Raw genomic sequence first — 25,576 nt, forward strand, 5'->3', positions numbered from 1 at the left:
ATTAGTTGTTGTCGATTTTGCCTGCTCGCTACAGTACATGGCTCTGGTCTGTTAGTACGCTTGCTTGTTGCGTTCAACCCATTCAGTTTCTGTTAGTATGCTTGCTTGTTGCGTTCAACCCATTCAGTTCACTAGTTTGTTTCGGTTTTTGCCTCTTGTTTTTCTTTATTTCTTCAATGATTTTTCTCCCGTAATATGCTTTTCTCTGTTTTGATTATTCTTCACCAGCTTTCTTCTTTTATTTATCCGTTTTCATAGTTTTTATTTTCTTTCTTTTTCCTCGTTTTACTTTGGTTTTCGTAGTTTTATTTTTTTGTTCACCGGTTTCCTTCGGTTTTTCTTCATTATAAATTTAGTTTTCACTGGTTTTGTTTCGTTTTCCTATCTTTCTTTGTTATATTTTGGTTTTCTTTGTTTCTTTCTTCATTTTATTTTGTTTTCTTTGCCTTTTATTTTGTGTTTCTTTGTTTTTTTATCGATTTTTAGCATTTTTCTTTTTTTTCTCAACACATGTTAACCTCTTTCTTTAGAAATTTAGCATTTTTTGTATCCATCAGAAAAAAAAATTATGTATATGGTAAATATTTGAATACATGATTAAGATTTTTTTGAAAATTTATATATTTTATGTTTATTTTTCTCTATATACATTGTACATTCTTTGGTATATATCTAATACATGTTCAAAAAAATTCAAATAAAATATTAACATTTTTTGAATACATGGTATACATTTCCCATACACATTTTAAACATATTTAAAATGTCTGACTAACATTTTTCATATAAAAGATTATCATTTTTCATACATGGTCAACATTTTTCTGTACACATTTAGTATTTTTCAAATACTTGATTAATTTTTTACAAAACAAGATTAACATTATACATGGTCAATATTTTTTTCTATAAATATTTTAAATTTTCAAATGTCTGATCAATATTTTTCAAATACAGCAACATTTTTTGAATTAATGTTCAAAATTTTTCTATAGACATTTTAACATTTTTCCAAATTGATTGTAAAAAAATAAAAAATAAAAGATTAAAAATTCCAAAATAAAACATTACATTTTTAAATAAATAACCAAAATTTTCCTACACATTTGTGTTTTCATATAAATTTTTTGAATACAAGAGAAACATTTTCTATATACACATGTAACATTTTCCAAATGATTGATTAACATTTGCTCGAATTTTTTATGTAAATTTATTTTGTAATATATTTATTTATAATATTTGAATGTATAAATAGTTTTATAGTTGCACTAACCTTTTTTAACACTGCACACACATTTTTTCAAAGTATTTTTAAAAATACTAGTCAATGTGTACGTGCAATGCACGTTAACTTGGATGTATGTTAAGTGCATGTGGATATTAAGTAGGATAATATGTGCGTGTTATTAAGTGATTGACACTATATTTGGCATAAAATTAACTACACGCTAAACATGTTAAGCGCTCGACATGGAAGCAATCTAGGTCATTGGATTGACATGATTTGATGGTCGAGATAAATTGGATCTGCCCCTTTGAGTCTTTTTATATTAGTATAGATATAGTTATAGATGTGTATTTTATTTGTTAAAAATACAGAAAAATAAAAAAATGAAGGAACGAAAAACTAAATCGAGTTTTTTAGCAATGAAAACGAAATAGAATGAATAAACGAGGAAAAACGATCGAGCTAATAGTGCCACTGGGCCGGTCCATTATTTCGCTGCTTCAGGCGAGCGGGTAGTTTTCTCGCTTGAAGCGGAGGAATAGCCGCGCGCTTAGTCAGACTGGCTCGCTGCCTAGCCTAGCGACTTCTGGAGTCCTCCGGCCAGCGCGCGTGCCATGCACCAAAAAATGGCCGAGGAGGGCAGGCACATCGCTGCCGGTGACCCCATCCGGCCACTGCGGCTGGAGGATGCGGGCCTGGAAGACTGCGCGCTCCCGCCTGAATCCATCGCCGAGGCTTTCTCCCTTGCGGTGTTGGCCGTCGCCTCCCCCACCTCTCCCTCTCCGACGACGAGGACGAGGATGTCACGACCTAGAGGCGGTAAGAGTTCGCCGGCGGCGAGGAAGGGGTCAGGGAAGAGCTCAGCGAGATAGCAGAGAGGAGAGGGGCAAAGGGGAGGCAGCGAGAGGAGGAAGAGGAGCCTGTGGCTCAGGATAGTTCATTTCAAATTCTCGATGCCTATCCACAACGACACGCCTCGCTTATATACTCGCGAGTGACAAACGCACACACACGGCCCACGGGCCACCCATTACAAGGCCCACGGCCCGTCACGCACACATTTGAATTCAAACGCCCCGCGATGACTTTACGCTTTCGCCGCGCCTTCTTTCCGTCTCCCTTGTCGTACCCACACCTTCGCCACTTCCAGAGTACTGACAATACCTCCCCCTGAAGAACCAGCTTGTCCCCAAGCTGGTGCCGCTGGATAGCGATCTTTGAGCACCTGATAGTCCTCCCACGTAGCCGAAGACGCAGGAATTGTTGTCCACTTAACTAAAATCTGAAGATGTGCAGCGTTCCCTTTTTTGACCAGGCGGCGATCTAAGATTTCTTCCGGTTGCACACCAGGCAGTGACAAATCGAGCGGCACAGGTAGTGTAGTGAACACCGGAGTATGATCCGGTACATGAGCTTTGAGCTGGGACACATGGAAGACTGGGTGAACCATACTGCCTCGCGGCAACGCCAACCTGTATGCTGCATTTCCAAATTTTTCCAGAATCTTGAAGGGTCCGAAATAATTGAGCGCCAGTTTTGGACAGGGACGATTAACCATAGACGACTGAGCATATGGTTGTAGCCGCAAGTACATTGTCTCTCCCACCACAAACTGACGATCAGACCTTTTTCTGTCAGCAAACTGTTTATACTTGCACTGAGCTCTTGCTAAATGATCTTTGAGCAACATTGTGTGTTCATTCTGAGAGGCTAACCAAGTCTGCACATCCGGATTCATGGAAACAGACTGACCTGCCAACTGTCCTACATTCCGATCTTGACCATATAATGCTTTGTAGGGAGTGCAACCCAAAGAAGAATGATAAGTAGAATTGTACCAAAACTCTGCCTGAGGAAGCTAGGCCGCCCATTTAGCTGGAGAAGCATGAACTGCACAGCGTAAGTACATTTCCAAGCACTGGTTCACACGCTCTGTTTGACCATCCATTTATGGGTGATACCCTGTGCTCATTTGAAGTTCAGTGCCCCAAACTTGAAACAATTCTTTCCAGAATGCACTTGTAAAGATCTTATCTCTATCAGAAACAATGGACAAAGGCAGTCCATGGAGTCTGACAATGTTATTGAGGAAGACCTTAGCTACCGATGCTGCTGTAAATGGATGCTTCAGAGGCAGAAAGTGACTTACTTTTGTGAAATGATCCACTACAACTAGTATAGCACTAAACCCCTCTGATTTAGGTAATCCTTCAATGAAGTCCATACTAATGGCTTGCCATGGTCAATCTGGTAAAGGAAGAGGTTGTAACAACCCAGGTGTTTTGCACAGCTCATGTTTAGCCTGTTGACAAGTACTGCACTGTTTCACAAAGTTTTCCACATCTGTCTTCATACCTGTCCAACTAAACAATTGCTTCACTCTGTGATAAGTAGGAAGTATCCCAGAGTGGCCTCCCACTGGTGATGAGTGGAAAGCCTGAATGAGCTTTGTTTGCAGACCTGTATTAGCTCCAATCCAAATTTTGTCCTCATGCTTAATTAGCCCCTCTTGCAAGTAAAACCCAGGGCAAGCCTTGTTATCCACTGCTAGCTTCTGTAACATCTGTTGAGCAGCAGGGTCCACTGTATAAGAGTTCAGCACTTCTTGTATCCAGACAGGCTTGCTTGTAGACACTGCTTGGATAGGAAACAAATGAGCTACTCTGGAAAGAGCATCTGCTGCAGTATTTTCCACTCCTTTTTTGTACTGGTTGGTGAACTGCAGTCCTACCAGCTTTGTCATGGCCTTTCTCTACAAGTTTGAAGTGAGAAGTTGATCCCCTAGGTGACAGAGGCTCTGATGGTCTGTTTTGATTACAAATGGTGCTCTGGCCAAATAAGACCTCCACCTGTCTATTGCCATCATGATTGCCAGAAACTCTTTCTCATAAATGCACAGCTTCTGACTAGCTACTCCAAGTGCCTTGCTATAGTAAGCAATAGGATGCCCCTCTTGAGAAAGAACAGCTCCCACTCCAGTATTACAGGCATCTGTCTCCACAGTGAAAGTTTTTGCAAAATTTGGTAAGGCTATAACAGGAGTAGTGGCCATGGCCTGTTTCAACTGCTGAAAAGCTGCTTGGGCTGTGTCAGACCACTGAAAGGATTGTTTCTTTAATAACACAGTTAGAGGTCTAGCCAACAGACCATAGTTCCTGACAAACTTTCTGTAATACCCTGTTAACCCCAAAAATCCTCTCAACTCAGTCACATTAGTTGGTACAGGCCAGTGGATCATAGCTTCAGTTTTTGCAGGATCAGTAACCACTCCTTTGTCAGAAATAATGTGACCCAAATATTCCATGGGTTGCTGAGCAAAAACACACTTGCTCTGTTTCACATATAGCTGATTTTTTCCAGAATTTCAAACACAGTCCTCAAGTGTTGAACATGATCTTCGAGAGTGAAGCTGAACACAAGGATGTCATCCATGAATACTAACACAAACTTTCTGTTGGGCCCTGCCATAAACACATTCATATTACACTGGAATGTGCCTGGAGCAGTAGCCAGTCCAAAAGGGACCACTCTGAACTGGAACTGGCCATGGTGTGTTTTAAATGTTGTCTTATGCTCATCTGCTTCTTTCATTCGAATTTGATGATATCCAGCTCTTAAATCCAGTTTGGAGAACCACTTGGCACCTCCCAATTCATCCAGTAACTCATCAATCACTGGTAGAGGAAACTTGCTTTTAACAGTAATGTCATTCAACCTTCTGTAATCCACACAGAACCTCCAAGTGCCATCTTTCTTCTTTACTAGGAGAACAGGAGAAGCAAAAGGGCTAATGCTTGGTGTAATCAAACCAGCTTTGAGCATTTCAGATACTTGTCTTTCTATTTCATCTTTCTGAAGTGGAGAATATCTGTATGGTCTGCAATTAACTGGAACAACCCCAGGAATGAGATGAATTTCATGATCCAATGGCCTGTGAGGGGGCAATGTCTGAGGGTCTTTGAATATAGTGTGATGTTGTTGCAATAACTCTTGTACAGCCGGGGGTACTGGAGTTTCAGGTGCCATCACAATTCTGTTCAACACAGCAGTTGCCCAAACCTCATTGCCTTTTTCCCATTTTAGCAATTGTTCAACTGTTACTTCTGTGATCTCTACTGGTGTTGCAGGTAGCACACCCTGTAGCTTCACCTCTTGTCCTGAATAATTAAACTGAATCCATTTTTCTGCCCAGTGACATTGCATAACTCCCCATTGTTCTAGCCAATCCATGCCCAAAATAATGTCATGTCCCCCAAGAGGCAGGACATGCATTGTATTTGTGAAGTTATGTCCTTGAATCCACCAGGTTAACTGTGAAACCTTTTTAGAACATTGCACCAGTTCTCCATTAGCTACCTTCACTTTCATAGGCCTATTTAGTGGTTCCCCAGTAACCTTTATCCTGCTGAGCAGTGCTTGATCCACAAAAGTGTGGGTGCTCCCTGAGTCCACTAATATGAGCACCACCTGATTTCCCACTAAGGCTCTTAGTTGTATGGTTTTTGGGTGAGTTGCGCCTGACAAAGCAGTAACTGAAATAGTAGCACAGTCTGCTGTAGACTGTTCAACGAGAGCATCCAAAAGAGCATCAGAAATTATCTCATTCTGCACCACTGTTTCTGCTGTTTTTAGGTGAGCTCCAGTCGCCGGTAACTGACTGCATACATGCCCCGGAGTGAACTTCTCTCCACACTTATAACACAGGCCGTTAGCTCGTCTGTACTCCTTCAGTTGTTTTTCTTTCCATAGATCACCAGTAGCTAGTGCTGGCCGAGTGTCAGGTTTAGTGAATGCTGACTTCTGGTATGATCCTCTGATAGTCTTCTGTTGCAGTAACAGTCCTTCCTGAACAGAAGCATACATCGCTGCCATTTGGACATTTGCTGGTAACTGAAACTCCACAGCCGATCGTAACTCTGACTTGAGCCCCATAATGAAACGAGTTACCAGGAAAGTATCACTGATCGATGGTTCATACAACTTAACAGTGTAAACCAACTGAAGGAACTTCTGCTTGTACTCCTCCACTGTTTCCCCTTGTTTAAGTGACATGAGGTCCTTAATCTTCTGCCTGTATACATTCACATCAAACTCTTGTATGACTACTGCACAAAGCTGTGGCCAAGTGTGATATGCGCTGTTTTGTTTAAAAGCCTGGTACCAACTTGCAGCGTTATCCGTCAGATACAGAGATGCAGAAGTGACCTTGAAATTTTCAGGTATGCTGTATAACTAGAAGAACGCCTCGCACTTATCTAACCAGATCCTGACATCATTTCCATCAAAATGGGGAAAATCCATCTTGGGCAACCACGGCCTCTTGCCTGAATTCTCCTCCTGAACTGACTGCACAACTTGTTGGGACAGAGCGGTATTGGGCGGTACCTGGAGAGTACGAGGCAGCTCCTGAACAACGAACGGTGGCCCGGGGCCCAGGATTTCGGCCGACACCTCCGACGCTGTTGGCGACGAGGTCTTCGGTACCTCTGGTGGTTTCCCCTTTTGAGCGACATGGAATTGGCTCTGTTGAACCTGCCCCAAGGTGTCGCATGACAAATTCACCTTCACTTGGACCTGATCTAGCTGCGCCGTTTGCTCCGTAAGCTTGGCGTCGAGCGCCGCCAGCTGCGCGCAGATCCCGTCGACTACCTCCAGCTTGTGTTGCGCCGCCCTGATCTCGGCGAACTCCTTCAGCATGCGCTCCTGGAACGCCTCCATCTCGTCTGCGATGAATCGCGACTGCGGATTGGGTTTGAATGTCGTCGTGGTGACCAATTCGTCCCCAAATCAACCCACCTCAGGTCGAGATTTACACAGATCAAGCCCACACGCGATCCGCTACCGTCGCCTCGGATTTGCCGGGTACGATTCGGGGGGGAAATTTCAGCGCGCGGCGGAGCGAGGAGGTGGCTCTGATACCAGATTGTCATGACCTAGAGGCGGTAAGAGTTCGCCGGCGGCGAGGAAGGGGGTCAGGGAAGAGCTCAGCAAGATAGCAGAGAGGAGAGGGGCAAAGGGGAGGCAGCGAGAGGAGGAAGAGAAGCCTGTGGCGCAGGATAGTTCATTTCAAATTCTCGATGCCTATCCACAACGACACGCCTCACTTATATACTCGCGAGTGACAAACGCACACACACGGCCCACGACCCACCCATTACAAGGCCCATGGCCCGTCACGCACACATTCGAATTCAAACGCCCCGCGATGACTTTACGCTTTCGCCGCGCCTTCTTTCCGTCTCCCTTGTCGTGCCCGCACCTTCGCCACTTCCAGAGTACTGACAGAGGACGAGGGAGATGACCCCCTCGCGCCTCCTGGAGGCTGCGTGGAGGACGCGGGTATGAAACAGTGGAGAACGTCGTACCTCTCTCGAGGCGACGGTTGCGTGTTAATATAGGCAGGTGTTGGGGAACGTTGCAGAAAATTAAAATTTTTCCTACGGTTTCACCAAGATCCATCTATGAGTTCATCTAAGCAACGAGTCTAGGGAGAGAGTTTGCATCTACATACCACTTGTAGATCGCGTGCGGAAGCTTGCAAGGTGATGATGTAGTCGTACTCGACGTGATCCAAATCACCGATGACCAGCGCCGAACGGACGGCACCTCCGCGTTCAACACACGTACGGGACGGGAGACGTCTCCTCCTTCTTGATCCAGCAAGGGGGAAGGAGAGGTTGATGAAGATCCAGCAGCACGACGGCGTGGTGGTGGATGCAGGGCGTCACAGCAGCAGGGCTTCGCCGAGACTACGAGGGAGAGACGTAACGGGGGGAGGTGGAGGCGCCAGGGGCTGGTGTATGAAGTCCCTCCTCTCCCCCACTATATATAGGGGTGCTAGGGGGGGCGCCGGCCCTAGTAGATGAGATCTACTAGGGGGGGCGGCGGCCTAGGGGAGGTTTCCCTCCCCCCCAAGGCACCTAGGGGTGCCTTCCACCACTAGGACTCCTCCTAGGGGAAAACCCTAGGCGCATGGGCCTATAGGGGCTGGTGCCCTTGGCCCATGATGGCCAAGGCGCACCCCCTACAGCCCATGTGGCCCCCCGGGACAGGTGGCCCCACCCGGTGGACCCCCGGGACCCTTTCGGTGGTCCCGGTACAATACCGATAACCCCGAAATTTGTCCCGATGCCCGAAATAGCACTTCCTATATATAATTCTTTACCTCCGGACCATTCCGGAACTCCTCGTGACGTCCGGGATCTCATCCGGGACTCCGAACAACATTCGGGTTTCTGCATATCCATATCTTCATAACCCTAGCGTCACCGAACCTTAAGTGTGTAGACCCTACGGGTTCGGGAGACATGCAGACATGACCGAGACGCTCTCAGTCAATAACCATCAGCGGGATCTGGATACCCATGATGGCTCCCACATGCTCCTCGATGTTGTCATCGGATGAACCACGATGTCGAGGATTCGATCAAACCCTGTATGCAATTCCCTTTGTCAATCGGTACGTTACTTGCCCGAGACTCGATCGTCGGTATCCCAATACCTTGTTCAGTCTCGTTACCGGCAAGTCACTTTAATCGTACCGTAATGCATGATCCCGTGTCCAACACCTTGGTCACATTGAGCTCAATATGATGATGCATTACCGAGTGGGCCCAGAGATACCTCTCCATCATACGGAGTGACAAATCCCAGTCTCGATCCGTGTCAACCCAACAGCTACTTTCAGAGATGCCTGTAATGCACCTTTATAGTCACCCAGTTACGTTGTGACGTTTGATACACCCAAGGCACTCTTATGGTATCCGGGAGTTACACGATCTCATGGTCGAAGGAAGAGATACTTGACACTTGCAAAGCTCTTAGCAAAACGAACTACACGATCTTTTATGCTATGCTTAGGATTGGGTCTTGTCCATCACATCATTCTCCTAATGATGTGATCCCGTTATCAATGACATCCAATGTCCATAGTCAGGAAACCATGACTATCTGTTGATCACAACGAGCTGGTCAACTAGAGGCTTACCAGGGACATAGTGTGGTCTAAGTATTCACACGTGTATTACGATTTCCGGATAATACAGTTATAGCATGAATAAAAGACAATTATCATGAACAATGAAATATAATAATACTTTTATTATTGCCTCTAGGGCATATTTCCAACAGTCTCCCACTTGCACTAGAGTCACCAATCTAGTTACATTGTGATGAATCGAACACCCATAGAGTTCTGGTGTTGATCATGTTTTGCACGCGAGAGAGGTTTAGTCAGCGGATCTGCGACATTCAGATCCGTGTGCACTTTGCAAATCTCTATGTCTCCATCTTGAACATTTTCACGGATGGAGTTGAAACGACGCTTGATGTGCCTGGTCTTCTTGTGAAACCTGGGCTCCTTTGCGAGGGCAATAGCTCCAATGTTGTCACAGAAGAGTTTGATCGGCCCCGACGCATTGGGTATGACTCCTAGGTCGGTGATGAACTCCTTCACCCAAATCGCTTCATGTGCTGCCTCCGAGGCTGCCATGTACTCCGCTTCACACGTAGATCCCGCCACGACGCTCTGCTTGCAGCTGCACCAGCTTACTGCTCCACCATTCAACATATACACGTATCCGGTTTGTGACTTAGAGTCATCCAGATCTGAGTCAAAGCTAGCGTCGACGTAACCCTTTACGACGAGCTCTTCGTCTCCTCCATAAACGAGAAACATGTCCTTTGTCCTTTTCAGGTACTTCAGGATATTCTTGACCGCTGTCCAGTGTTCCTTGCCGGGATTACTTTGGTATCTTGCTACCAAACTTACGGCAAGGTTTACATCGGGTCTGGTACACAACATGGCATACATAATAGATCCTATGGCTGAAGCATAGGGGATGACACTCATCTCTTCTTTATCTTTTGCCGTGGTCGGTGACTGAGCTGAGCTCAGTCTCATACCTTGTAATATAGGCAAGAACCCCTTCTTGGACTGATCCATTCTGAATCTCTTCAAAATCTTATCAAGGTATGTACTTTGTGAAAGACCTATGAGGCGTCTCGATCTATCTCTATAGATCTTGATGCCTAATATATAAGCAGCTTCTCCAAGGTCCTTCATTGAAAAACACTTATTCAAGTAGGCCTTAATGCTGTCCAGAAATTCTATATTATTTCCCATCAGGAGTATGTCATCTACATATAATATGAGAAATGCTAAAGAGCTCCCACTCACTTTCTTGTAAACGCAGGCTTCTCCATAAGTCTGCATAAACCCAAACGCTTTGATCATCTCATCAAAGCGAATGTTCCAACTCCGAGATGCTTGCACCAGTCCATAAATGGATCGCTGGAGCTTGCATACTTTGTTAGCGTTCCGAGGATCGACAAAACCTTCCGGCTGCATCATATACAGTTCTTCCTTAAGATGCCCGTTAAGGAATGCTGTTTTGACGTCCATCTGCCATATCTCATAATCATAGTATGCGGCAATTGCTAACATGATTCGGGCAGACTTTAGCTTCGCTACGGGAGAGAATGTCTCGTCGTAGTCAATCCCTTGAACCTGTCGATAACCCTTAGAGACAAGTCGAGCTTTATAGATGGTAACATTACCATCCGCGTCCGTCTTCTTCTTAAAGATCCATTTGTTTTCTATCGCTCGCCGATCATCGGGCAAGTCTGTCAAAGTCCATACTTTGTTTTCATACATGGATTCTATCTCGGATTTCATGGCTTCAAGCCATTTGTTGGAATCCGGGCCCGTCATTGCTTCTTCATAGTTCGAAGGTTCATTGTTGTCTAACAACATGATTTCCAGGACAGGGTTGCCGTACCATTTTGGTGCGGAACGTGTCCTTGTGGACCTACGAAGTTCAGCAGTAACTTGATCCGAAGTACTTTGATCATTATCATGGTTTTCCTCTTCAGTTGGTGTGGGCATCACAGGAACGGTTTCCTGTGCTGCGTCACTATCCCGCTCAAGAGGTAGTACTTCATCGAGTTCTACTTTCCTCCCACTTACTTCTTTCGAGAGAAACTCTTTTTCCAGAAAGCATCCGTTCTTGGCAACAAAGATCTTGCCTTCGGATCTTAAGTAGAAGGTATACCCTATAGTTTCCTTAGGGTATCCTATGAATACGCATTTTTCCGACTTGGGTTCGAGCTTTTCAGGTTGAAGTTTCTTGACATAAGCTTCGCATCCCCAAACTTTTAGAAACGACATCTTAGGTTTCTTTCCAAACCATAATTCATACGGTGTCGTCTCAACGGATTTAGACGGTGCCCTATTTAAAGTGAATGTAGCTGCCTCTAGAGCGTATCCCCAAAATGATAGCGGTAAATCGGTAAGAGACATCATAGACCGCACCATATCCAATAGAGTGCGATTACGACGTTCGGACACACCGTTTCGCTGAGGTGTTCCAGGCGGCGTGAGCTGTGAAACGATTCCACATTTCTTTAAGTGTGTACCAAATTCGTGACTTAAGTATTCTCCTCCACGATCTGATCGTAAGAATTTTATCTTTCGGTCACGTTGATTCTCCACCTCATTCTGAAATTCCTTGAACTTTTCAAAGGTCTCAGACTTGTGTTTCATTAAGTAGACATACCCATATCTACTCAAGTCATCTGTGAGAGTGAGAACATAACGATATCCTCCGCGAGCCTCAACGCTCATTGGACCGCACACATCGGTATGTATGATTTCCAACAAGTTGGTTGCTCGCTCCATTGTTCCGGAGAATGGAGTCTTGGTCATTTTGCCCAAGAGGCATGGTTCGCACGTGTCAAACGATTCATAATCAAGAGACTCTAAAAGTCCATCGGCATGGAGCTTCTTCATGCGCTTGACACCAATGTGACCAAGGCGGCAGTGCCACAAGTATGTGGGACTATCGTTATCAACTTTAAATCTTTTGGCATCTACACTATGAACATGTGTAATATTACGCTTGAGATACATTAAGAATAAACCATTGACCATCGGAGCATGACCATAAAACATATCTCTCATATAAATCGAACAACCATTATTCTCAGACTTAAATGAGTAGCCATCTCGTATTAAACGAGATCCTGATACAATGTTCATGCTCAAACTTGGCACTAAATAACAATTATTAAGGTTCAAAACTAATCCCGTAGGTAAATGTAGAGGCAGCGTGCCGACGGCGATCACATCGACTCTGGAACCATTCCCGACGCGCATCGTCACCTCGTCCTTTGCCAGTCTCCGTTTATTCCGCAGCTCCTGCTGTGAGTTACAAATATGAGCAACGGCACCGGTATCAAATACCCAGGAGTTACTACGATTACTGGTAAGGTACACATCAATCACATGTATATCAAATATACCTTTGGTGTTGCCGGCCTTCTTATCCGCTAAGTATTTGGGGCAGTTCCGCTTCCAGTGACCCTTCCCCTTGCAATAAAAGCACTCAGTCTCAGGCTTGGGTCCATTCTTTGACTTCTTCCCGGTAACTGGTTTACCAGGCGTGGCAACATCTTTGCCGTCCTTCTTGAAGTTCTTCTTACCCTTGCCTTTCTTGAACTTAGTGGTCTTATTGACCATCAACACTTGATGTTCTTTCTTGATTTCAGCCTCTGCTGACTTCAGCATCGAGAACACTTCAGGAATGGTCTTTTCCATCCCCTGCATGTTGTAGTTCATCACAAAGCTCTTGTAGCTTGGTGGGAGCGACTGGAGGATTCTGTCAATGACCGCCTCATCTGGGAGGTTAATGTTCAGCTGGGTCATACGGTTGTGCAACCCAGACATCTTCAGGATGTGCTCACTGACAGAACTGTTTTCCTCCATCTTACAACTGTAGAACTTGTCGGAGACATCATATCTCTCGACCCGGGCATGAGCTTGAAAAACTAGTTTCAGCTCTTCGAACATCTCATATGCTCCGTGGTGCTCAAAACGCTTTTGGAGCCCCGGTTCTAAGCTGTAAAGCATGCCGCACTGAACGAGGGAGTAATCATCAGCACGAGACTGCCAAGCATTCATAATGTCTTGGTTCTCTGGGACGGGAGCGTCACCTAGCGGTCCTTCTAGGACATATTGTTTCCTGGCAGCTATGAGGATGATCCTCAGGTTCCGGACCCAATCCGTATAGTTGCTGCCATCATCTTTCAGCTTGGTTTTCTCTAGGAACGCGTTGAAGTTCATGTTGACATTAGCGTTGGCCATTGATCTACAAGACATATTTGCAAAGGTTTTAGACTAAGTTCATGATAATTAAGTTCTAATCAAATTATGAACTCCCACTCAGATTAGACATCCCTTTAGTCATCTAAGTGTTACACGATCCGAGTCGACTAGGCCGTGTCCGATCATCACGTGAGACGGACTAGTCATCGTCTGTGAACATTCTCATGTTGATCGTATCTTCCATACGACTCGTGTTCGACCTTTCGGTCTCCGTGTTCCGAGGCCATGTCTGCACATGCTAGGCTCGTCAAGTTAACCCTAAGTGTTTTCGCTGTGTAAAACTGTCTTACACCCGTTGTATGTGAACGTAAGAATCCATCACACCCGATCATCACGTGGTGCTTAGAAGCGACGAACTGTAGCAATGGTGCACAGTTAGGGGAGAACACTTCTTGAAATTTTTGTAAGGGATCATCTTATTTACTACCGTCGTCCTAAGTAAACAAGATGCATAAACATAATAAACATCACATGCAATTATATAGTTGTGACATGATATGGCCAATATCATACAGCTCCATTGATCTTCATCTTCGGGGCTCCATGATCATCTTGTCACCGGCTTGACACCATGATCTCCATCATCATGATCTCCATCATCGTGTCTTCATGAAGTTGTCACGCCAACGACTACTTCTACTTCTATGACTAATGTTTAGCAATAAAGTAAAGTAGTTTACATGGCGTTATTCAATGACACGCAGGTCATACAAAAAATAATGACAACTCCTATGGCTCCTGCCGGTTGTCATACTCATCGACATGCAAGTCGTGAATCCTATTACAAAGAACATGATCTCATACATCACAATTCATCATTCATCACAACTTCTGGCCATATCACATCACATGATCAATCGCTGCAAAAACAAGTTAGACGTCCTCTAATTGTTGTTGCATCTTTTACGTGGCTGCAATTGGGTTCTAGCAAGAACATTTTCTTACCTACGAATCACCACAACGTGATTTTGTCAACTTCTATTTACCCTTCATAAGGGCCCTGTTCATCGATTCCGCTCCAACTAAGGTGGGAGAGACAGACACCCGCCAGCCACCTTATGCAACTAGTGCATGTCAATCGGTGGAAACGGTCTCACGTAAGCGTACGTGTAAGGTTGGTCCGGGCCGCTTCATCCCACAATACCGTTGAGCAAGAAAAGACTAGTAGAGGCAAGTAAGATGACAAAATCCACGCCCACAACAAAGTTGTGTTCTACTCGTGCAAAGAGAACTACGCATAGACCTAGCTCATGATGCCACTGTTGGGGAACGTTGCAGAAAATTAAAATTTTTCCTACGGTTTCACCAAGATCCATCTATGAGTTCATCTAAGCAACGAGTCTAGGGAGAGAGTTTGCATCTACATACCACTTGTAGATCGCGTGCGGAAGCTTGCAAGGTGATGATGTAGTCGTACTCGACGTGATCCAAATCACCGATGACCAGCGCCGAACGGACGGCACCTCCGCGTTGAACACACGTACGGGACGGGAGACGTCTCCTCCTTCTTGATCCAGCAAGGGGGAAGGAGAGGTTGATGAAGATCTAGCAGCACGACGGCGTGGTGGTGGATGCAGGGCGTCACAGCAGCAGGGCTTCGCCGAGACTACGAGGGAGAGACGTAACGGGGGGAGGTGGAGGCGCCAGGGGCTGGTGTATGAAGTCCCTCCTCTCCCCCACTATATATAGGGGTGCCAGGGGGGCGCCGGCCCTAGTAGATGAGATCTACTAGGGGGGGCGGCGGCCTAGGGGAGGTTTCCCTCCCCCCAAGGCACCTAGGGGTGCCTTCCACCACTAGGACTCCTCCTAGGGGAAAACCCTAGGCGCATGGGCCTATAGGGGCTGGTGCCCTTGGCCCATGATGGCCAAGGCGCACCCCCTACAGCCCATGTGGCCCCCCGGGACAGGTGGCCCCACCCGGTGGACCCCCGGGACCCTTCCGGTGGTCCCGGTACAATACCGATAACCCCGAAACTTGTCCCGATGCCCGAAATAGCACTTCCTATATATAATTCTTTACCTCCGGACCATTCCGGAACTCCTCGTGACGTCCGGGATCTCATCCGGGACTCCGAACAACATTCGGGTTTCTGCATATCCATATCTTCATAACCCTAGCGTCACCGAACCTTAAGTGTGTAGACCCTACGGGTTCGGGAGACATGCAGACATGACCGAGACGCTCTCAGTCAATAACCATCAGCGGGATCTGGATACCCATGATGGCTCCCACATGCTCCTCGATGTTGTCATCGGATGAACCACGATGTCGAGGATTCGATCAAACCCTGTATGCAATTCCCTTTGTCAATCGGTACGTTACTTGCCCGAGACTCGATCGTCGGTATCCCAATACCTTGTTCAGTCTCGTTACCGGCAAGTCACTTTACTCGTACCGTAATGCATGATCCTGTGTCCAACACCTTGGTCACATTGAGCTCAATATGATGATGCATTACCGAGTGGGCCCAGAGATACCTCTCCGTCATACGGAGTGACAAATCCCAGTCTCGATCCGTGTCAACCCAACAGCTACTTTCGGAGATACCTGTAATGCACCTTTATAGTCACCCAGTTACGTTGTGACGTTTGATACACCAAGGCACTCTTACGGTATCCGGGAGTTACACGATCTCATGGTCGAAGGAAGAGATACTTGACACTTGCAAAGCTCTTAGCAAAACGAACTACACGATCTTTTATGCTATGCTTAGGATTGGGTCTTGTCCATCACATCATTCTCCTAATGATGTGATCCCGTTATCAATGACATCCAATGTCCATAGTCAGGAAACCATGACTATCTGTTGATCACAACGAGCTGGTCAACTAGAGGCTTACCAGGGACATAGTGTGGTCTAAGTATTCACACGTGTATTACGATTTCCGGATAATACAGTTATAGCATGAATAAAAGACAATTATCATGAACAATGAAATATAATAATACTTTTATTATTGCCTCTAGGGCATATTTCCAACAGCAGGGGCATATCCCTGATAAGCATACAAGTTGTTGAGATTACATCTTGAGATACAAGGAAAGTAGAGATAAGATATGCATGGAAAGATTACAACTCAACTAGCCTAAACCGAATCTATCTCAATCTGAACCGGTACGTATATGCCCCTTGAACCTGAATATTGCATGGTTTAACACCCTCCCATAATCACAGCTTGGACAAGTTGAGATTACGCTTAAACTCTTCAAAACTTTTGGTAGGTAAGGCTTTAGTGAAGCCATCCGCAACTTGATCTTGAGATCGAATAAACCGAATGTCCAGCTTTTTCTCTGCAACTCTTTCTCTGACAAAATGAAAATCTATTTCTATGTGTTTTGTTCTTGCATGAAATATTGGGTTAGCAGAAAGATAGGTGGCACCCAGATTGTCACACCATAAACATGGAACTTGCTTACTGTGTATCCCAAGCTCTTTCAGTAATGACTGAACCCAAATGATTTCTGCAGTAGCATTTGCGAGTGCCTTGTATTCTGCTTCTGTGCTGGATCTGGACACAGTAGCTTGTTTCTTAGCACACCATGAAATTAAATTTGGACCAAGGAACACTGCAAAACCTCCTGTTGAGCGTCTGTCATCTAGACATCCTGCCCAATCAGAGTCAGAAAAAGCACTGACAAGTGTTGATGGTGACTTGGTGAAGGTGAGTCCAACATTGAAAGTGTTCTTGACATATCTAAGTATGCGTTTCGCAGCTGTCAAATGTGCTGTAGTGGGTGCATGAAGAAACTGGCATACTTTGTTCACAGCAAAAGAAATATCAGGCCTGGTCAGAGTTAAGTATTGCAATGCACCAACCATACTTCTGTACCTGGTGCTATCTTCTTGATTCAAGAGGTTTCCTTCAGTTAAGGATAACTTCTCAGAGCTGGATAAAGGTGTTGGAGATGGCTTGCAACCTTGCAACCCTGCTCTTGCTACAAGATCAGTTGCATACTTCTCTTGGGATAGATGAAGCTCATCTCCATTTCTTTTTACTTCAATGCCAAGGAAGTAGTGTAAGTCTCCTAGATCCTTAAGAGCAAACTCAGAGTTCAAGTCCTTAAGCAATGCTGAAATAGCTTCATCAGATGAGCTTGTGACAATAATATCATCAACATATATGAGTACAAATATAGATGTATTTGACTTGTTGAAAATAAACAATGAGGTGTCAGACTTGGAAGGAGCAAACCCAAGTCCTTGAAGCTTTGAACTCAACCGAGAATACCATGCTCTGGGAGCTTGCTTTAATCCATATAGAGCCTTGTCAAGCTTGCATATGTGAAGGGGTTTTTGTCTGTTTTCAAACCCAGGAGGTTGTTTCATGAACACTTCCTCTTCCAGAACACCATGAAGAAATGCGTTCTGTACATCTAGTTGGCGTAGACTCCATCCTCTCGATACAGCAATAGACAACACGAGACGAATAGTAGCAGCCTTTACGACAGGACTGAAAGTATCCTCATAGTCTAGACCGTACCTTTGCTTAAAGCCTTTTGCAACTAATCTAGCTTTATAACGATCTATGGTGCCGTCGGATTTCTTTTTAATTCTGAAGACCCATTTACAATCTATAACATTTTTACCTTTGCCTCGATGTGCTGGAACTAAGTGCCAAGTTTTATTCTTGTGAAGCGCCATGTATTCATCTTTCATAGCCTTCTGCCACTTTGGATCGCCTAGAGCTTCTGCAATAGAGGTTGGTATATCTGGTTCATGTGAGATACAAGCAAGTCCAAATTTTGCCAAAGACTTGTAGTTTTTTGGGTTGAGTTACTCCCCTCTGAAGCCTAGTGCGAGGAAGGTCCGCAGAAGATCCAGCACCAGGAGCAGCCGCCAGCTCGCTGGGCGAGGTCATGCAGATCGGATCTTCTGTGGCCGGTTCACGTGACACTGAAGAAGAGGGAGCCGCAGAGGATCCCGATCTTGCATGGGGCTCATGATCCGCCAATGATTGGAGCAGCGGGCCAGGAGCTGCCGCAGAATCCACATGGGAGTCAGCGCCCGAGTCCGGCGGCGATGAGCGCCGTGCGTAGCAGCGCGTGTCGGGGCCGAACCGACCAGGTGCGGGGCCAGGCGCGGGGCCAGACGCCTGACCAGGCGCTGGGCCAGGCACGGGCGGCTGGAGAAGGGGCCGCGTGGCGCTGGCGGGTTGGCGCGGAGAGAACGCCGAGCCGCGGTTGGCGTGTGGCGCGGCGAGACTCGAGGCGGATCCGCCTGGCGCTGCTGGCGCGGATCCCGCTGGAGTCAGGATGGCAGGCTGGCGCAGGTGGGATCCCGAGGACGATACGCCCGGATCCCGAGGGAGATCTGCTCCGGTGCTGCTGCCAGTTAGTCCAGGGAGCATAAAATGATGGTGGAGGCTGATTTCTTCACCATTTTTTGCAGAATTTTTTTCTGTTGCATCATAAGACTCAACACCATCATTAGTAGGAGGATTAGTCAACAATTCATCATTAGTGTCTAAAACGTCCCCATTGTTACCACCGGTGAGATGTGAAGGTAGAAGGAGAATTTCTTTTTGAATAAGGGCTCCGGCGTTTGGGTGAAGTTGTGCAAAAGGGAAGATAGTTTCATCGAAGACAACGTCACGGGACATATAGACACGTCCAGTGGATACATCAAGGCACTTCACACCTTTATGTTGTGGACTATAACCCAAGAATACACACTGTTTTGACCGGAACATGAGTTTGCGATTGTTGTAAGGCCTAAGATTCGGCCAGCACGCACACCCAAATACACGTAGTGATGTGTAATCTGGTTTTGTGTGAAGGAGACGTTCTACTGGAGATTCATTGTTGATGACTCTACTAGGCAACATGTTTATGAGGTGGACGGCGGTGAGGAAAGCCTCATCCCAGAATTTCAAAGGCATGGAGGCAGCAGCAAGCAGAGCCAAGCCAACTTCAACTATATGCCTGTGTTTGCGCTCGGCTGATCCATTTTGTTGGTGAGCATGGGGGCATGACACGTGGTGTGATATGCCAATTTGTTGAAAAAAAGGAGTTGAGGTTGCGGTACTCCCCTCCCCAATCAGATTGGAGTGCTAAGATTTTGCAATCGAACTTTCTTTCAACTAGTGCTTGAAAGTTGTGAAAGACTTGAAAAACATCAGATTTCTTTTTGATAAGATAGATCCATGTGTACTTGCTATAATCATCGATAAAACTTACGTAATAAGTGTGTCTACCAACTGATGAGGAGCAGGACCCCAGACATCTGAAAAAATGAGCTCAAGAGGTTTGGTGGAAATACTTGTAGACACAGGGTAAGGTAACTGATGACTTTTAGCACACTGACAAGAATCACAAATTGTTTCACGATCTCGCTCACCAACAAACGGGAGCTTATTCTTTCTAAGCAAATGTTCGACTAAAGAAAAAGATGCATGCCCTAATCTATCATGCCACCGTGTTGAAGAGACTTTGGTGACACCATAGGCTTGTTTATTCAATCTCCTAAGCTCCGGAATCAACGGGTAAAGCCCTCGAACGCATCTACCTCGATACAGAATTTTCTTCGTGACCCGATCCTTGATCAAAAAGAAAAACGGATGAAACTCAAGGAATACATGATTGTCAATGGCGATGCGATGAACTGAAAGGAGATTTTTTGAAGCACTAGGGACATGCAAGATTTTTCTTAGGAGAATTTTTTTGTGAGGAGTTTTAAGCACTGAATGACCAACGTGACTAATGCTCATACCTTCTCCATTCGCGGTGTGAACTTGGTCTTGCCCACGGTACTTTTCACGAACTGTCACTTTTTCAAGCTCGCTGGTGATGTGGTCAGTTGCGCCACTGTCCACATACCAGTTTGTGTCGATGCCATAGGAGCCATCAGCAGCACCTGCAACTTTTTCATCCTGTGAGGATTCGCCGTCTTCTTCATAGCGATACCAACAATCGCGAGCGGTGTGGCCTAACTTGCCACAAATTTGGCATCGCGGCGCGTCAGGGTTGGTGCGAGGCCTGCCACCACGGCGGCCCTTGTTGTTGTTGTTGGAGGGCCGCCGCCGCCGCCGTCGCGGAAGGAGTTGCCACTGCTGCTGTTTCCGCCAGATGGCGGTTTGCCTTTGCCACGCGGTGGCCCACGATAGCGTGAGCTGCCACCGCCGCGGCTGCCACCACGGGCGACAGCATTACCAGAAGACTTGAAGCCCCCGCCCGAGTTGTTGTTGTAGAGGGCGAGGCACTGATCAAAGTTGCTCATCTGAGCGTAGAGATCGTCGATGCTGATGGTGTCGGTGCGCGCGTCGTTGGCGGAGACGAGGGGTTGGTACTCCATGTCGAGGCCGGCGGTGATGTAAGAGACAAGCTCATCGTCGTCGATTGGCTTCCCAGCGGCTGCAAGCTCATCTGCTAGCGCTCTCATCTGGGCGAAGTAGGCGGCGACAGACTGCGTTCCCATCTGCGCCGTGGAGAGAGCGACCCGGATGTTGTTGACGCAGGCTCGGGACTGCGACGAGAACATGTGGGCAAGAGCTGCCCAGAGCTCGTGCGGCGTGGCGATGGAGGTAACCTGCACGAGAACCTCCTTGGTGAGAGTATTGAGCAAGTATCCGAGTACCTGCTGCCCTTCTCTGAACCAGATCGGATGGAGAGGGTTCATCGTCTGCTCTTCTTTCCCGTCTTTGTCCTTCGTGACGAGGATCTTGACAGGTTCTGGCATGGTGCCGTCGGCGTAGCCGAACAACCCAGCTCCTCTCAGTTGCGGCGTCACCTGCGCACGCCATAGGACATAGTTGGTGCGGGTGAGTTTTTCTGCGACCTGCCCAAGGGAGGCTTGGCCGGTGCTGGAGGAGGAGGACGACATGGCTGCGGTGGATGGTGCTAACTAGATGCGATGGATAGAGGTGGCTCTGTATACCATATGAAACAGTGGAGAACGTCGTACCTCTCTCGAGGCGACGGTTGCGTGTTAATATAGGCAGGGGCATATCCCTGATAAGCATACAAGTTGTTGAGATTACATCTTGAGGTACAAGGAAAGTAGAGATAAGATATGCATGGAAAGATTACAACTCAACTAGCCTAAACCGAATCTATCTCAATCTGAACCGGTACGTATATGCCCCTTGAACCTGAATATTGCATGGTTTAACAGCGGGAACCACCCGCGGGGCCATTCCCGATGCCCTTGTTGGCGCAGGGGGCGGCAGCGAGGGCGGCGCCGACGAGGTCGTGGTCGTCGGCGGCGGTGGAGGAGGAGGCTGCGACGAGGTGGTAGTCGTCGGGCGCGGAGACGAGGAAGATAGGGTTGTTGTGGTCGGAGAAGAGCTGGGGCAGGAGAAGCGTTGCGGCAAGGGAACCAGAGAAGGAGAGCGCCGGAAGGAGGAGGAGGAGGAGGAGACGGTGGAGAAGGCCATCTTGCTGGAAGATTTCGCGTAGCTTTTCCTTTAGCCTGATAAGATATTTCCCTAGTACTTTCTTGTTTGTTTGACTTGTAATGTAGTGAATCTCCCTATGAGCAAGGCAAGAGTGAATTTATCTCATCTCAGATGTAGTGTTTAATTTTAAGATCATTACCAATGTGGTGTTTGATTTTAAGATCAGATGACAGTATGTTAGTCTCTAAGTGGCAAGCTACTTAGCATCAATGGTATTCGATTTAGTGCACTGCTGATAATCGTTGCTGTTTTCCTGTTCGATTGTTCAAAGAAGTTAGTGACAAGCTGCGAATGCACCTGACACTATTGGTTGTTGTAAGGGGAAATAATGCAAATGTGATTGTGTCTGATATATAATGTGTCTTAGTAGGGCTTGCAAACAGAGAAATGTTAGAAGAAACCACTGGATCTGACATGGTATCAAATCTTTCTACAGAGAAATGTTTGGTGCCTCTGTCTTATTATTAATACAAAAATGAGTTTAGGTGGGCGATCGCCCCCCGTTGACTGCTCAAAAAAACAAATGTTTGGTGCAGAAACCTTCCTCGATAAATTTATGAAGTGGGAAAATAATACAAGGCATCACTCGTAAAAATTAAATAGAGCAGAGCAGACTGTTTATTGATTATGAATATGATTTGTACTTTTTCAACTGAAACTGAAATTGGATTACAGATAAACTAACACCATTGCAGTGCACAGTGCCACTCTCGTGAGGGAATTTAGTGAAAGCTTTTCTGTAATTAGATGTGCTAAGGTCACTAGCAGGTTAGTTTTTTTTTTTGGTGTGTGGAAATAGCAGGTTAGACTGGTTAGTGTGCTGATATCCCGGCCTAGCAGACAATTGTTGTGTCAAAGTGAATGGAAGCGTTGAAAGGATGTATGAGCACGTACATATAGCTGAGTAACTAGTTAAATAGCTTGAAGGATTTTTCATCGTATAACATGGTCGAAGATAGTCACTAAGTCATTTCATTTCATTGTTGTGCATATATTTTTGCAGCCCTGCAGGTAGCTTCCATGCTTAATCGTCTTTTCTACAACAAGATGAACTCAATGGTTCAAGTAATGATAAATGATTTCAGTTAAGTCATCTAACAATCTGCTTAACATAGATTTATTTTTTTTGCAACTAGCGCTTTTGATTGGCCGGTCACCCTTCCTGGTAGGATCACTGCAAAAAGGATATGATAGCTTGTTTCTCAAAATCGATAGATAAATTTTGATTGGGTCAGAGATTCACAGAACTACCATTATTTGCAATTGTTAATAGGTTTGAGATATAATCATATATCATTTGTCCATCTAGTCCTGTTTATGAGGTTTATCAGCTCCACATTTCCATGTGCTTCAGTGTTCCAACTTCCAAGTTAAGTCCTTGGCCTTATTACTGGTGACCAACTCGCATTAAATGGGAATGAGCGAGCAATTTATGTGATCTCAAGTGCTTAAAGCATCTGTGATGCAGATGTTTGGAGAGGTGCTTAACAAAAGATACCTATCTTTTCTTGCCATCTAGGACAGCTGCTAATTTACTAATTTTGTAGCACCGACGCTTGTGAGCACTAGTATTTAACAGGTATCTGGGTGTATAACTACCTCTAAGTAATAGAAAATACAAGTACCGAAGCACCTATGCTTCTTACTTGGGGGTAAATGATGATGTGGTTATACTGCCCCTCTGTAAGCACCCTGTAGAAGAATGTTTAATTGTGGATATCCTGATGGCTCCAATTTTTTTGTGTAGTATTAATTCATCTGGTCGTACAGAACACTGGATATTCTTCATACCATGCTTATAATGTGTTAATTATCTTACTGATAAAAAGAAAGAAAGAAAGAAAAATTGGACAAGATCAAATCTGTTCTCACCCGAAATGAATGTATGTGGCTGTCACAGTTTCAGAGCCACTCACCTTCCACATAGCAGCAGTGCTGATATGTGGATTGTGGATATGGATATTAGGTGCCTAAGATGAGCTAATTGGTTACTGGGGATTGTGGATATGGGTAAGGTGCTTAAGATGAGCTAATTGGTTACTGGGGATGTCCTCGTTCCATGAACTGAAACTTTGAGAGCACCATGCAAGGGGTGCAGGCCTGCTGGGAACATTTCACACCTCTTAGCCTCCAATTTATCGACAACATATAATTAGACCATGTGAAGTGAAGCTTTTGCCTCATTGCACAGACCATCCCGTGGACAGTACCCACTGCAGTCACGGGGAGAACCGACGCCCCTAAATTGGATTTTGTTAGATGCTACTGTAGAAACCACCGAGACTACAAACAGAATCTCTACCTTGTTGGCAGGCTTACAAGCGCAAGAAGTTGCTCGTTGATCTTTCTTGCATCAGAAATGCCCAAAAACATTGCTCTCAGGTGCTTATCAGAAGATAGTGGAGCTAGGACTGTGCAGAGAAATGAGGCAGACATCAGTACATCACTGTAGCTGCTTTGATCAATCTGTGCACCATGTCCACCGCAGGCCTAGCCTGGAGCATCATTCACAGGGATCACGGGTGGTACTGCCTACTAATGAGGCCAAGAAGCTCAGCTTAAGTTGTGCCGGTGTGTAGGCTGCATTATTGTCCTTGCTTTCCAGGTGTTCAACTGCAATCAGTTTTGGCTGATGCTCCTGCTACAGGGTGAGGTACATACTGGCCTATGTGCTGCCCGTACCTGTTGGATTCCTCTCTGTTATGCACACAAGACATTTTCATCGCCATTAGGGATTTGAATCTCTGCTTCTCAAGATTTTACTGTGTTTATTTACATGCACTGGAGTGAGTATGGTCTGTTCATGGCCAGTGTGGATAACATTGTCACTCACGGGTGGTGGAGAACCGGAGAAGGAAATGCAGTGTCTTGCCATCCTGCAACAGTTGCGACTTTGTAGACATCCTTGTCGTGAAGGTTTGTCTGATGTGGGGTGGTCTTGTCATCTCAATCTGCAAGGACATGTGAACAAAGATAATAGATAGGTCGAAAATCTGGTAGGGAAATGTTGCACAGTTTGCGGTGCAAAATTTTGGTACGCATCTCCTGAAGCTTTTCCTTGCAGGCATGTTTTTCGTGCTCCATTCTTGACGGTGACAGGGAGGGAGCAGACATCTCCACGACACTCGAGAGCCTGGAGAGAGAATGCAATGCCATGGCCAGCACAAAAGGCAGGCGATGAAGAAAAAGTATATAATATTCTTTAGTGCCATGGGCAACAGCATGCTTATGAATGATTCTGCATCCTGGAAAGATGATCCCTACACTGCATGTGATAATTATGCCAGTGTATGGTGGTGATAAGGTAACCCTACAAGGAGCGCTCCCAAGATTGGATCCATTCCAGTCCACCACCAGGCTTGATCAAAGTATGCCATCTTTCATTCTTGCAGATACCCATGCATGCATGTGCGGTTGCAGCTCTGGTCATGCTGTTGCATCATTCATGGGGGGTTTAGCGGCTGGAGTGGAGATCTAAGGCCAACTCCACCGCACGATCCTATCTTATCCGCCGGACACGCTTTGGGGTAAAACACGGCCCAGCGCTAGACCCCAAACGGACAAAGTTGTTCGCAGATGTCCGTTTTCGTCCGGCTCGACCCCAAACCTGGAGCAAAGTTAGGCAACAAATGGGTCTGTGCGGACACAAACGGACGCTCTTCTCGCCCTCTTTCGTCCGCTCATGTCCGTCCCTGGCCCACGTATCAGCGACCCACGCTGAGCCACTCGTTGCTCCCCGAGCCCGCAGCCGGCCGCGCGCCGCCGCCGCGTACGCCACTACGTGCCCT

General features: G+C 46.0%; 2 pseudogenes; one reads left to right on the top strand and one right to left on the bottom strand.

Annotated features, from left to right (window-relative positions):
* Nucleotides 1-1,857: 1,857 nt before the first annotated feature.
* On the top strand, nt 1,858-21,956 carry LOC119305496 (annotated as a pseudogene).
* Nucleotides 20,596-20,734, bottom strand: LOC119313379 (annotated as a pseudogene).
* Nucleotides 21,957-25,576: the final 3,620 nt, after the last annotated feature.

Source organism: Triticum dicoccoides, chromosome 5B (genome assembly GCF_002162155.2).
Source record: "Triticum dicoccoides isolate Atlit2015 ecotype Zavitan chromosome 5B, WEW_v2.0, whole genome shotgun sequence".
Lineage (NCBI taxonomy): Eukaryota > Viridiplantae > Streptophyta > Magnoliopsida > Poales > Poaceae > Triticum > Triticum dicoccoides.